Genomic DNA, 13,424 nt, shown 5'->3' on the forward strand with positions numbered 1-13,424 from the left:
GGTGTAGAGGGCGTTTTCCTAGTCCACCCTGATAGTTATGAGTGTGTGGGTGATGGTCTTTCTTGATTCATGGTGGATCACTTTGAAGGTCTTGCAAAGGATGCGGTGGGTGTTGAAGCACATGGAGGCGACGGTGTTGATCTGTCGGGCCATGGTGAAGGAGGAGTCAAGTATGATGCCGAGGTTCCGGGCGTGGTTTGTGGGGGTGGTGGGGGTTGCAGAGGGCGGTGGACCTCTAGGTGTTGTCCCATGCAGAGGGGGAGGGTCCGGGGACGAGGACCTCTGTCTTTTCCGAGTTAAGCTTCAGGCAGCTGCTGCTCATCCAGGATGCAAAATCCTTCCTTCATTCCTTCCTCGAAGCTGAGTCTGGTGGTGAGGGGTCCTTAGTGAGGGAGAGAATGAGGTGGGTGTCATCGGTGTAGGATACTATGCTGAGTCCATGCTGTCTGTCGATGGCGGCGAGAGGGGACTGTAGATGTTGAAGAACGTGGGGCTCAGCGACGATCCCTGGGGTACTCCGCAGTTGATCTTTGTGGGTTTGAAGCGGAAGGGTGTAAGTCTGACTCTTTGGGTTCTGCCAGTGAGGAAGGAGCGGATCCAGTCGAGGGCAGATCCCTGAATGCCGGCGTTGTGGAGTCTGGCGGTGAGAGTGCGGTGGGAGACGGTGTCCAAGGCTGCAGAGAGGTCAAGTAGAATCAGGGTCGCGGTGTGGCCTTGGTCGAGGAGGGTGCGAATGTTGTCTGTGGCGGCGAATATGGCCGTCTCAGTGCTGTGGTTGCTGTGGAATCCTGATTGGGAGGGGTCGAGGATTGAGTTCCCTTCGATGAATTTCCTTATTGACGATCTTCTCGGTGACTTTGGCCGCGAAAGGGAGGAGTGAGATGGGTCAGTAGTTCTTCAGGTCCGTCGGATCTGCTGAGGGGTTCTTCAGGAGGGGCTTGACTTCTGCCCGGTTCCAGTCATTGGGGAAGGTGCTGGCATTGAAGGTGGTGTTGATGATGCATCGTAGTTCAGATGCAATGGAGGCGTTGGCTCTGTGGAAGATGTGCGGAGGGCAGGGTTCCACGGGGGGCCTGTTGTGGAACATTTGTCTGCCAGGTTTCCAGACATTTATACTCCTGGAAAGAATATAGCCATCAATGAGTGCTCAATCCTGTACAAAGGGCAGCTGCTCTTCAAGCAGTACATTGCGAGCAAAAGAGCTCACTTTGAGGTCAAGTTGTACATGCTGTGTGAGAGCCCTGCGGGCTTTGTGTACAGCTTGACAGTGTATACTGAAAGGAACTCCAATCTAAACCCTGTAGGTTGCCCTCTCATACTAAGAGTTACAGGAAAGATTGTATGGGAGCCTGTCCTGCCACTCCTTTACAAAGGTTCTAACCTTTATGTGGGCAATTTCTACACCAGAGTAGAGCTGTTCAGTGAGCTGTACAAAGCTGGCACTGTGCCATGCGGTACAGTATATTGTTGCCGCAAATGATTCCTGCAGAGGCTTGTTTGTAAGAAGCTCCAGAAATCCCAGAGCAACGCATTGCGTTCCAACGAACTGCTCGCAGTCAAGTTCTCTGACAGACGCAATCTGTACATGCTCACTACAATTCATGATGAGAGAACTTCCCCCGTCATGGTTTGGGGTCAGATGGCCGAAGTTCACAACCCTACCTGTATACTTGATTACAACAAGTACATGGGCAGAGTGGACAAGAATGTCCAGGTTCTTCAGCCATACAAATAGTTGTAAAATTCACACTTTGTACAAGAAACTGTTTACCCACCTGATCCAGATGGCAACATACAATGCGTATGTTGTTTATCGTCGGACAACCACTGGACTAGTGTCTTTCCTTCACTTTCAGTTGTGCGTTATTGAAAGTCTTACTGCTACAGAAGCAGCAGCTTCCAGTTCATATGCTCTGGAGAGTGTGGCAAGTCGACAGGAGCGACACTGCTGATTGTATTCCTTAAACAGCTAAAAAGACTCGACCATGTCATCGTTGTAGAGTCTGCTTTAAGCAAGGAAAGAGGCAGGAGAGTAGTTTTTACTCTCCCCGGTGCCCATCTCACCCGGTCTTGTGTTTCCCTCCTGCTTTACATTGTACCGTACAAAAGTAAAGTAATGGGAAATTAACTGAGGTGGATCTGCCGTTAGGTAAACCTTTCAATGGTTGTGCATGGATACCTACCTTCCATGGCCCACTACTTCACTAGGCAAGCGGCCATAGAATTTTTGTTCCTCTAGTTAAGGAAATCATCAACTTGCTTATGGCCTGCTCTAAACTTGCGCCTCATAACACAGTGCAAAGGTGTACTTTTCCTGAGTAATCCAATTACCTCTACGTGACTAAGGAACTAGGCAGCCAGTTTTGCATTGTTGGCTTTCTCTAGAAAAACTCTTGTATGTGTAGGTGTGACCGCTTTCTCCACATAAAACAAAGGTGTACTTTTCCTGAATAACTGGTGTCCCCACTGAAACTGTCCGACTAACCGAACAACCCAGTACATGTTGTAGACTCTTTCTTGAAGTATTCTTGCACATATTGCGTACAGGATGCCTTCTTGAAGTTTCCACTGTTTCTAGGGAAGTTTAGTCAGTCGACTTTTGTTCTGATAAGACCCCAAGATGATAGAATTGTTGACATCCTCTCCCCAAGTTACTTTCAAAATATGTTATGGTTTGCAAGGAGATACCATATATGAACAGATAGGATCCCCACATATGTTTGTTTGATATAAAATCCTATGCAACCGTGGGATCCTGTTAAGTGTCTTGTTCTGTGTTGTACATATACTTGTTCACTGTTTGAGCACTGCATGGTCTACATTAATTTGGATACATAAGGAAATGTATATTGTCCTTATACTGAATATGTGAAAACAATCATATAAGATATTGTGCCCTGTACCCTTTTTCAATAACATTGGTTATGATATAAATGAGGCCTAATGCCCACTACAGGAACGGCTCAAACCAAGGTCAATGGGAGTCCTCGCTAGGGGACTCCCATTGACCTTGGTTTTATCCGTTTGCTGTCACGGACACTAGTCCTACGCACACTGGTGAGGTGCCATTTTTAGGGCTCGCCTGAGCCAGCGCATGTGCTTCGAGACATTTAGTAGGTGGGTTTTTAAAGTGCTACCCCACGCTTTGGCTTGCCTAGTGCTTGCGTTCACGCGAGCGTGCTCGTGCGCAACCGCCAGCTTACAGCGCCCGATCAGGCGCCATCTGTCTTTCCTCTCGCTTGCTCTCTGAACGCTCCTCCGCCCCTCCCCCACCGCGTCTCATGTTAATTCGCGCTGCTTTCACTTTTGCCGCCGACCGAACAGAGCCTTGATGACTGCAGTGACTCGCTCAGGCTTTCGACTGGCTTCAACTTTTCAGGTACTTTCTTTCTCAGCATATACTTGTTGTTTTAAAGTCCTAGGACTAGCATTCTGGGAACCCACCTGCCTGCAGGGAAATCGCTTTCCCACTTACCCCCCAATACTGACTTGTCCCCCATTGACTTAACAAATGCTGTGTGCGACGATGTAATCAGGGGGTCAAATAGTAAACTTCTGTAGCATTGTGCTCCAGTGCCATTTGCAGTATTAAGTCTGCCCCTTTTAAGGTCTCGCCATCAGACCTTTTGGAGACCTCATAACTAAGACGCAGACACTCGCACATTGGCTGTTTCACTATTTTATAAGCTACCACTGGCTGCGTGGGCTAAAGGCATAGCATTTTACAGATGGTTACATTGGACTTTAAGTAGCCTTCCTTATAGCGGTGGACGAGCAAACTGATAGCTTGAGCAAGATGTCTAGCTCTGGCTCAGCTCGAGGTTCGCTCGGACTCTCAAGCCCAAAACTAGACAAGCTTTCATGTACACCCACGCTCTGACCTCGTGCCTCAATAATTAAAGATAAAGCAGTGACCTTTCATGTAAAACTGGCACGAGGAGGAGATGTACATCTTGTGGCCGAACTGCATCTGGGACCAGTCCTAGCTTGCCTCTTGAATAAACTGTGTGATCTCAGGAAGATTTTATTTCACATAGCCTCTTTTTCTACATTTTCTCGTATGCGAACCCCTTCATATACGCGAGTTCATGCTGTGTATAGCAAAAAACCTTTTGTGTTTGATTCAGTAGACTATGGTGTTGCTCCATCTTGAAAACCATGTGTTCCTGTAGCCTAAAATATGTATGCTTCCTTGAAGATGCATATCGCAAACTGCTCCGATATATAATATTTAGATATCGTTTTTATATTGTGTTCGCTAAGTTTCATGATTCTTTTAGTCCTAAACGCCTTTTTATTTGCAGCAGTATGTTTGCATATTTCCTGCCTCTTTTAGTAAGCTTAACCTTCCTTTCAGTGGTCAATCAACAACAATGGCGTACACAGAACTAATTCAGTAATTTTTGGTGTGTGTATTCAACACATTTGTACAGAGTGAGTTCCGTGTGAGCCATTGCTGTTGTTTGTACATGTATTCCCAGGTTCGCAAGGACATTATGTGTTGCTCTTGTTTCTTTGTAGCATCAATGTCGGCAAGCAGAAGCATTATCTTAGGAAAACAATGAATTCAGCAGTGTGTTTATGTATCTTGTTTGACTTAGGCCTTCTGACCTGTTGTGTTTTATTTTAACAATCTATAACACAAATCTAGGCCACATATAGGGCATATATGACAATTGACTTGCCTCTTAGCTCACTAGTGGCATTGTCATCAGAGCCGCGGGATATATGAATGTTTCTAACATCATATTGAAAACCTTATCATGTTTAATTTGTGTCTCTCAACACACTGATATAATCTCATGTTCTAAGGTTAAACACGTCCAAATGTTTAAGAAATACACTTTTCAGGATTTTGAAGAGGCTTTATTATATTTGTTCTTGCTATTTGTTGCATGACTTATTTGGCAAATATTTTCATGGTTTGGCTCATGTACGTCATCTTAAAGCCAAGGCAGACTTTTAATTTGTTTTCGCGCCCCTCTCTACCTCTTTGTAACCTGTCCACTGGTTCCGCCACCACCACCCCGCCACATTCTTCCCACACCCTTCCTGTGCATCATAATGTACCCCCTTACCTTCTACCAGAAGGTGTTGATAACTGGGCCGAAAGGGTTATAGTTGGGCTTTGCCAATTCTAGCTGTGTTTAACGGCGGGAAACACAGGTACTCGCAGGAGAGTCATTTATGATAAGCAATACACAGGAATGTTTTGTCAGTTGTTATTTGGCATAGTTTTGTACCCCAGTAGATACTATGATGCTGTGCTGGTTGCTGTTCCTGCACCATTCATGGGCAGTGTTCATTTGCATCTCCCGCGTTTTGGACTTTCTTCACCGTTTTAGAGGGTCTCATAGTGCTGCAGAGTTCTGGTGCTGCTGACCTGCCAACCCACACGGTGTGCAGCAGGCCTAGAAAAATCAGAAAATGCTACCAGATATACAGGTATAGTGACTTGACTAATCTACTTGACTTAACTGTAATGCACTTGACCGATAAGTGTCTCAAATCGTGTGACCCTAGGCAAATATTTAAGTTCCTCGAGTTGCATTTTTTTTTCATTATCACATACAAGAACGTCTTAAAATATATGAATTCATATCTGTATTTTGATTTTTTTGTTTTTTACTTGCTAGACTAAACTTTTGTCCATGTATACTCAAATTCGTGCCCTTGTATAGTGTACACATGATGCCTGACTTGCCTCCTAGGTCACTAATGGCATTGTCATCAGGACAGGGACATGACTGTCGTGCAGCACACATTTCAAAACTCTCACTTTTAATAAATGTACTACTGAAGCATGATGCAGTAACACTGTCATTCACAGACAGACATTTTCCGTTGGAATGGCTGCAAACTTTCCTTCTAACATGCAATTTTAATGATAAACTATAATGTGAGGAAAAGAAGCTTCAGTAAATATTTATAATTTGCACATAACCATGTAAAGTATTCTGATTCGTTTTGATCCTTTTAAAATCTTTGCTTCCATACAGATTCACAAGAAACTGCTTTCCAAACTACTGAAATATATTTGGAAATGTTTGTTCAGGTCATTTAAAAGTTATTTAAATGTTGTGTGCCCAGCACCATTGTCAGACAGTTCACTTTACAAAAACCTCTAACTTTGCAGTCGGACAAAGAAACAAGCATGGGTATAGCCAATAGGTCTCGCCTTTGGGACCTTATAAGTGTTTAGCCATGCAACAGTTGATGTTGTTGCACCAAGGATATTGTGCTGCATAACTAAATACTTATAGGGTCCCAAAAGCCTTCCAGGTAGGTCGCTCCCCCTCCGCACAGCACCACATGTGTGTCCCTGCCCCAGCTGCCGCTGCTGAGGAAGTTCGAGGCCCTCCTCCACCCGCAGGCTACCACCTGCGCCTCATCCCTGGTGGCCAGTGGTAGGCCGTAGATTTGCTCATCCTCCATTGTATTGCCTGTATTTCTCATTGCTCTCGTTGTACTGCCTGTATTTTTTCATTGCTCTCGTAGTGCCTGCATTTTCATCGTTGTGTCTGTGACTGCTGTTGTCTGTCTCCCCCGCTGCCTGTACGTGGTCTGTGCCCGTTCTCTCCCTCTGTTCCCCTCGCTGCCCCCGTGTCTCTCCGCCCGTTTTTGCCCCTGCATTTCTGTGACCTTTTTGCCTTCTGTGCCACTCGTTTCCCCCGATTTTTGTGACCTTTTTGCCCTTTCTTGGGACCTTTTTTGACCTTCTGTGCCACTGGTTTCCCCCTGATTTTTGCGACCTTTTTGCCCTTTCTTGTGACCTTTTTTGCCTTCTGTGCCACTCGTTTCCCCCCGATTTTTGTGACCTGTTTGCCCTTTCTTGTGACCTTTTTACCTTCTGTGCCACTCGTTTCCCCCGATTATTGTGAACTTTTTTTGCCTTCTGTGCCACTCGCTTCCCCCCGATTTTTGTGACCTTATTTGCCTTCTGTACCACTCGTTTCCCCCCGATTTTTGTGACCCTTTTGCCCTTTCTTGTGACCTTTTTGCCTTCTGTGCCACTCGTTTCCCCCCGATTTTTGTGACCTTTTTTCCCTTCTGTGCCACTCGTTTCCCCTGATTTTTGTGACCTTTTTGCCCTTTCTTGTGACCTTTTTGCCTTCTGTGCCACTCATTTCCCCCTCAATTGTTGTGCCTTTTTGCCTTCTGTTTCCTTCGTCGACCCTCACCGCCCCCGACGCTGTGTCCCCTGTGGCCCCGCCCCCTGATTGCCCATTCACTGCTCCCGCCTCCCAGCTGCTCCTCCCTCCCACCTCCCCATATATGCTGGCCGCTGTGCAGCCGCGCCACCGGCTAAGGCAAGCCCGTCTGCGCCCGTCCGCGCCTGGACCGCGCCCAGCGCCAGAACCCCTGGCCCCCGCACCCGCCACTACGATGCCAGCACTCTGCACGCTCTCAACCCCGGACAGACCCACACCTGGTTGCTAAGCCGCCCCGAAACGCACACACTGTCCCTTCACCTGCCGGAACTGCAGCTAACCCAACCACAGAGCCGACGAACCACCCGCCAAGAAAGACCACAACCACCTCCAATGCATACTACTGAACACCCGCTCCGCACGGAAACACGCCGTCGAGTTCTGGGACCTGCTCAACACAACCTCCCCGGACGTCGCCTTCCTGACAGAGACCTGGTTGAACAACTCCTCCGCACCCGACATCGCCATAGCCATACCAGACGGCTACAAGATCACCCGCAGAGACCGCACCAATGGAGTCGGAGGAGGAATCCCCATTGTTCACAAGAACAGCATCAGGGTCTCGACCAGCACCGACGACGCGCTCAGCACCGCCGAACACATGCATTTCCAGATGCACACAGACCTCAACTCCACCCTCAGAGGCACCCCGTCTACCGTCCCCCCGGACCCTGCCCCCAGTTCAGCGACTCCATCGCCAACTTCATCAGCACGCACGCCCTGACCTCCACCGACTACATCCTGCTTGGAGACCTGAACTTTCACCTTGAGAACAACAACGACAACAACTCCACAACCCTGATCGATAACCTCGCCAACCTCGGACTGAGACAACTCGTCACAACGCCCACCCACTCCGCCGGCCACACGCTCGACCCCGTCTTCTCCTCAAGCCCGCACGTCTCCGTCAGCCACACCACAGAACTCCTCTGGACAGACCACCGCTGCATCCACTTCACCTTCCAGAAACCCACCACACCCAACAGATCCCCCGCCGCCGCTGGAGCCAAATCAACGAAGACCAACTACATGCAAACCTCGCTCTCAGCCCACCCACTGAACCCTCCAACACCGACGACGCTGCCCACAACTTCAGACGCTGGATCCAGGACTGTGCCAACACGCTCGCCCCGCTGAAGAAACTCCCCCACAGAGACACCAGCAAGAGGGCCAGCTGGTTCCCCCCAGAACTCCTAGCCTCCAAGCAAGCCTGCCGGAAACTAGAGAAGAAATGGCACAGCGAACAAACTCCGGACAGCCACGCAGTACACAAGGACGCCGTCCGCAACCACCACCACCTCATCAGGACTGCCAAGAAGACCTCCTTCAAAGACCGCCTCGACAACAACGCACACGACATCAAGGAGCTCTTCAACATCGTGAAAGAACTCTCCAACCCCAGCTCCAACACCAATGACATCCCGCCGTCGCAAGCCCTGTGCGACTCCCTCGCCACCTTCTTCCACCGCAAGATAGCAGACATCCACGACAGCTTCAACACCCAGACAGCCCCAATAGACAGCTACACAACAGACCCTCCACACACCATCGACCACGTCCCCTTGCTAGCCTGGACCAGCGTGAGCGTCGATGACCCCATCAAGACCATGAGCACAATCCACTCTGGCTCTCCGTCACACCCATTCCCGCACCACGTCCTCAACAAAGCAAGCAGCTCCATCGCACCCCACCTGCGCAACGTCATCAGTCTCTCCCTCGAGACCACGACCTTCCCAGAGAGCTGGAAACATGCCGAGATCAACGCCCTACTCAAAAAACCCAAGGCAGACTCAAGAGACCTCAAGAACTTCCGGGCCATCTCTCTGCTCCCCTTCTCGGCCAAGGTCATCGAAAAAATCGTCAACAGACAGCTAACCCGATACCTCGAAGAGAACAGAATCCTGGACCCTTCCCAGTCTGGGTTCCGCAGCAACCACAGCACCGAGACCGCCCTCATCGCCGCCACTGACGACATCAGGACCCTGCTAGACAACGGGGAGACCGCAGCACTCATCCTCCTAGACCTCTCCGCTGCCTTCGACACCGTCTGCCACCGCACACTACGCGCACGCCTCTACACCTCAGTGATCCGGGACAAGGCTCTGGAATGGACCACCACCTTCCTCTCCGACAAAACCCAGAGCGTCCGCCTCCCCCGGTCCGTTCCAAAGCCTCCGAGATCATCTGCGGCGTACCCCAGGGATCCTCCCTCAGCCCGACACTTCAACATTTGCATGGCCCCGCTCGCACATGTCACCCGACAGCTCGACCTCAACATAATCTCCTACGCTGACGACACTCAACTGATCCTCTCCCTCACCAAGGACCCCATCACCGCCAAAGCCAACCTCCACGAAGGAATGAAGGCCATCGCCGACTGGATGAAGATCATCCGTCTGAAGCTGAACTCGGACAAGATGGAGGTCCTCCTCCTCGGCTCCAACCTGTCAGCCTGGGATGACTCCTGGTGGCCAACGGCACTGGGGGCAGCCCGACCCCCACCGGCCACGCACACAACCTGGGAATCATCCTCGACTCAACGCTCTCAATGACTAAGCAAGTCAACACCGTCTCCTCCTCCTGCTTCAACACCCTCCGCATGCTCCGCAAGATCTACAGATGGATCCCGGCAGATACAAGAAAGACAGTCACCCAGGCCCTCGTCAGCAGCAGACTCGACTACGGAAACGCCCTCTACGCGGGAGCCCCAACCAAGCTCATCAATCGACTACAACGCATCCAAAACGCCTCGGCACGACTGATCCTCGATGTACCACAACACGGCCACATCACCATCCACCTGAGAAACCTGCACTGGCTTCCCGTCAACAAGAGGATCTCCTTCAAGCTCCTCATCCACGCACACAAGGCACTCCACAAGACTGACCCAGCCTACCGCAACAGACTGCTCTTCTTCTACACCCCCAACCGCCAGCTACGCTCCGCCAACCTCTCACTCACCACCGTCCCGCGCGTCTGAAAAACAACCACTAGCGGGAGATCCTTCTCCCACCTCGCCGCCAAGACATGGAACACCCTTCCACTGAGCCTACGACAGACCCAAGACCTGCTGACCTTCAGGAGGATACTGAAGACCTGGCTGTTCGATCAGTAGCAGCCCCCCCCCGCGCCTTGAGACCCTCACGGGTATGTAGTGCGCTTAACAAATGGCTGATTGATTGATTAAAAAGCGAGACCTATTGGCTATGCTAATGCTGGTTATTGAAAGAGTTGGGGGAATGGCAGATGGATGAATGTTTGTGGCTCCCCACAGATTCCAAGACTTTTCAAAACAGAAATATGAGGAAAATGTTTTTTTTTTTTAAAGTCAATGTTTGAGGTGTGCAAGGGATTCTGGGTAAAACAGCCTGGTGAGATTCACTCAAGTCAGCCCACCCTGGTTACCCCTGGTGGCTAGTTTTCAAAATTGTGCAAGTCAGAATCCTGCTCAGTGGAGCACATTGACAGACTCTATGATTGCGCCAGCTGCGGCATGATATTTTTCGGCATGGGGTGTGAGGCTGCGATGTTTGGCTGACGTGCCACGCATCCGAGCCTGTTGGAGTTGTGGAGTGGCCCTGGGCCTGCCGGGGGCAGTCTATTGCCCAACTCCTACATTTCCGACCAGATGCGCGGCGGATGAGCATGGGGACCCAGAGGTGAGCGCGGACGCCTGGTTCAGAGGGGCTGAGTGGTGTGCTGTGGGCCGTGGCGGGGAACCGCGGCGGCCTGCGGCGGGAGGGAGCCCATCCTGTAGAGGCCACCGGTCCCCCCCCGGGAGAGTCCTTGATTGCGTGTACGCCCCTCTGCCTGGCCTGATCCACCTCTGGAGTGTGACATCCCCCGACCTGGACATCATTAGGAGGGGGTGTCTGCACCGGGAAGCTGCGCCCGCTGAGGAGTGGTTGTGTGATGCACCTTCCTCTGTGCTGCCTATGGAAGGCCGTGAACTCTGAGAGGCCTGGCCCCCCTCTCTCCTTATACGTACTATGGGGAGGTGGTGTGCCCAACTGGCAGCTGGGACGGAGCTCCGAGACGGGTAGCGGCTGCTGCTCGACTTGACACCTGGAATTCACACCCCCATCTCACCGGCCCGGGCTGGCGGCCTGGACAAATGCCGGAGGGCGTGGGACGTGGAGTGGCAGGATCATGCTCTTGAGCGAGACTTGGGGAGCATAATAGCTGCACTTGCTCCTGTGCTACCTGTGGAGGGGGTACTCCATTTTCGAGGCTCTGGGCCCAACATTTGGCATATTGATGGGGCGGGCCGCGGGCTGGGGGTCCGGCGAGTTTGGTCCCACAACGAGGCCCACTTGGCTGACAGTCGTGGGCTGCGGAGGCGGCCGGGCTAGGCTTGGTGCGGCTTGCGGCCCACGGCGTGCCAGATTCTGAGAGGGCCGAAACGACGACAGCGAGGCCCCTGTGTGACTTCCGAGGCCTGTCGCGGTACCCCTCTGCTACCGGATTCCTCCGGTCCCCGAATCGGCCTCCCCCAGCCTATAATCATGGGCAAGGACAAACCTGGAGGCTCAGGTACCAAACAGAGCACCCTTGGCCATTATACTATGACACCGGGGGGCGCAGCCGGAGGTGACACAGGAGCTGCCATAGGAGGTGTCATACCGGACAACGCACCACTCCTGGCTACGATCAACGAGGCCAGAGACCAGCTTAACGCCATGATCAGCGCAGTGGGATCCGAAGTCTCCTTCTTGCGCCAGGACCTCAGGAAGGCGGTGGACCACATCACGGAGGCGCGTCTCGACCGTCGAGGACACCATGACCACCCTGCAGAAAAAAGTCAATACACTTACGGTGGTGTCACAGGAGCTGGCATCCCAGGTGGAAGATACAGAAGGACCCGCCAGGCATAATAACCTACGCTTTGTGGGATTCCCGGAGGGTTGTGAAGGCACCTCCATGAACTGCTTTATTACCCATTGGCTAAAAGTGTTCTTACCAGAAGATATGCTATCCACCTGCTTTGTGGTTGAGAGTGCTCACCAGTGCTGACGCAGAAGTAACCCCCTGGAGAAAGCCCACGACCAGTGATTGATAAATTATTAAACTATGCAGACCGGGACGCCGTATTGCAATTCGCCAGACTCTTGTTTGATTCACGGCCCATAATGATTTTTCTGGATTACAGGGATTTAATGTTCCAAGGACACTCTTTATTGAATGGAGGAGTATAGTTTTCTTTTTGACAAGTGAGTTTCGATCTGATGTTCGCAGTATCTTCTTCTTTCTTTAGGTCCTTCGGAGTGCCTCTCCGCCAGTACCTTCAATGGAAACAGAGAAGCAGGTACGTGTCTGCTTATGTCACAAAGTGTGGGTTAGTGTTTGATTCAGTAGACTATGGTGTTGCTCCATCTTGAGAACCATGTGTTCCTGTAGCCTAAAATATGTATGCTTCCTTGAAGATGCATATCGCAAACTGCTCCGATATATAATATTTAGATATCGTTTTTATATTGTGTTCGCTAAGTTTCATGATTCTTTTAGTCCTAAACGCCTTTTTATTTGCAGCAGTATGTTTGCATATTTCCTGCCTCTTTTAGTAAAGCTTAACCTTCCTTTCAGTGGTCAATCAACAACAATGGCGTACACAGAACTAATTCAGTAATTTTTGGTGTGTGTATTCAACACATTTGTACAGAGTGAGTTCCGTGTGAGCCATTGCTGTTGTTTGTACATGTATTCCCAGGTTCGCAAGGACATTATGTGTTGCTCTTGTTTCTTTGTAGCATCAATGTCGGCAAGCAGAAGCATTATCTTAGGAAAACAATGAATTCAGCAGTGTGTTTATGTATCTTGTTTGACTTAGGCCTTCTGACCTGTTGTGTTTTATTTTAACAATCTATAACACAAATCTAGGCCACATATAGGGCATATATGACAATTGACTTGCCTCTTAGCTCACTAGTGGCATTGTCATCAGAGCCGCGGGAGATATGAATGTTTCTAACATCATATTGAAAACCTTATCATGTTTAATTTGTGTCTCTCAACACACTGATATAATCTCATGTTCTAAGGTTAAACACGTCCAAATGTTTAAGAAATACACTTTTCAGGATTTTGAAGAGGCTTTATTATATTTGTTCTTGCTATTTGTTGCATGACTTATTTGGCAAATATTTTCATGGTTTGGCTCATGTACGTCATCTTAAAGCCAAGGCAGACTTTTAATTTGTTTTCGCGCCCCTCTCT

This window comes from Triturus cristatus, chromosome 10 (genome assembly GCF_964204655.1).
Source record: "Triturus cristatus chromosome 10, aTriCri1.1, whole genome shotgun sequence".
Lineage (NCBI taxonomy): Eukaryota > Metazoa > Chordata > Amphibia > Caudata > Salamandridae > Triturus > Triturus cristatus.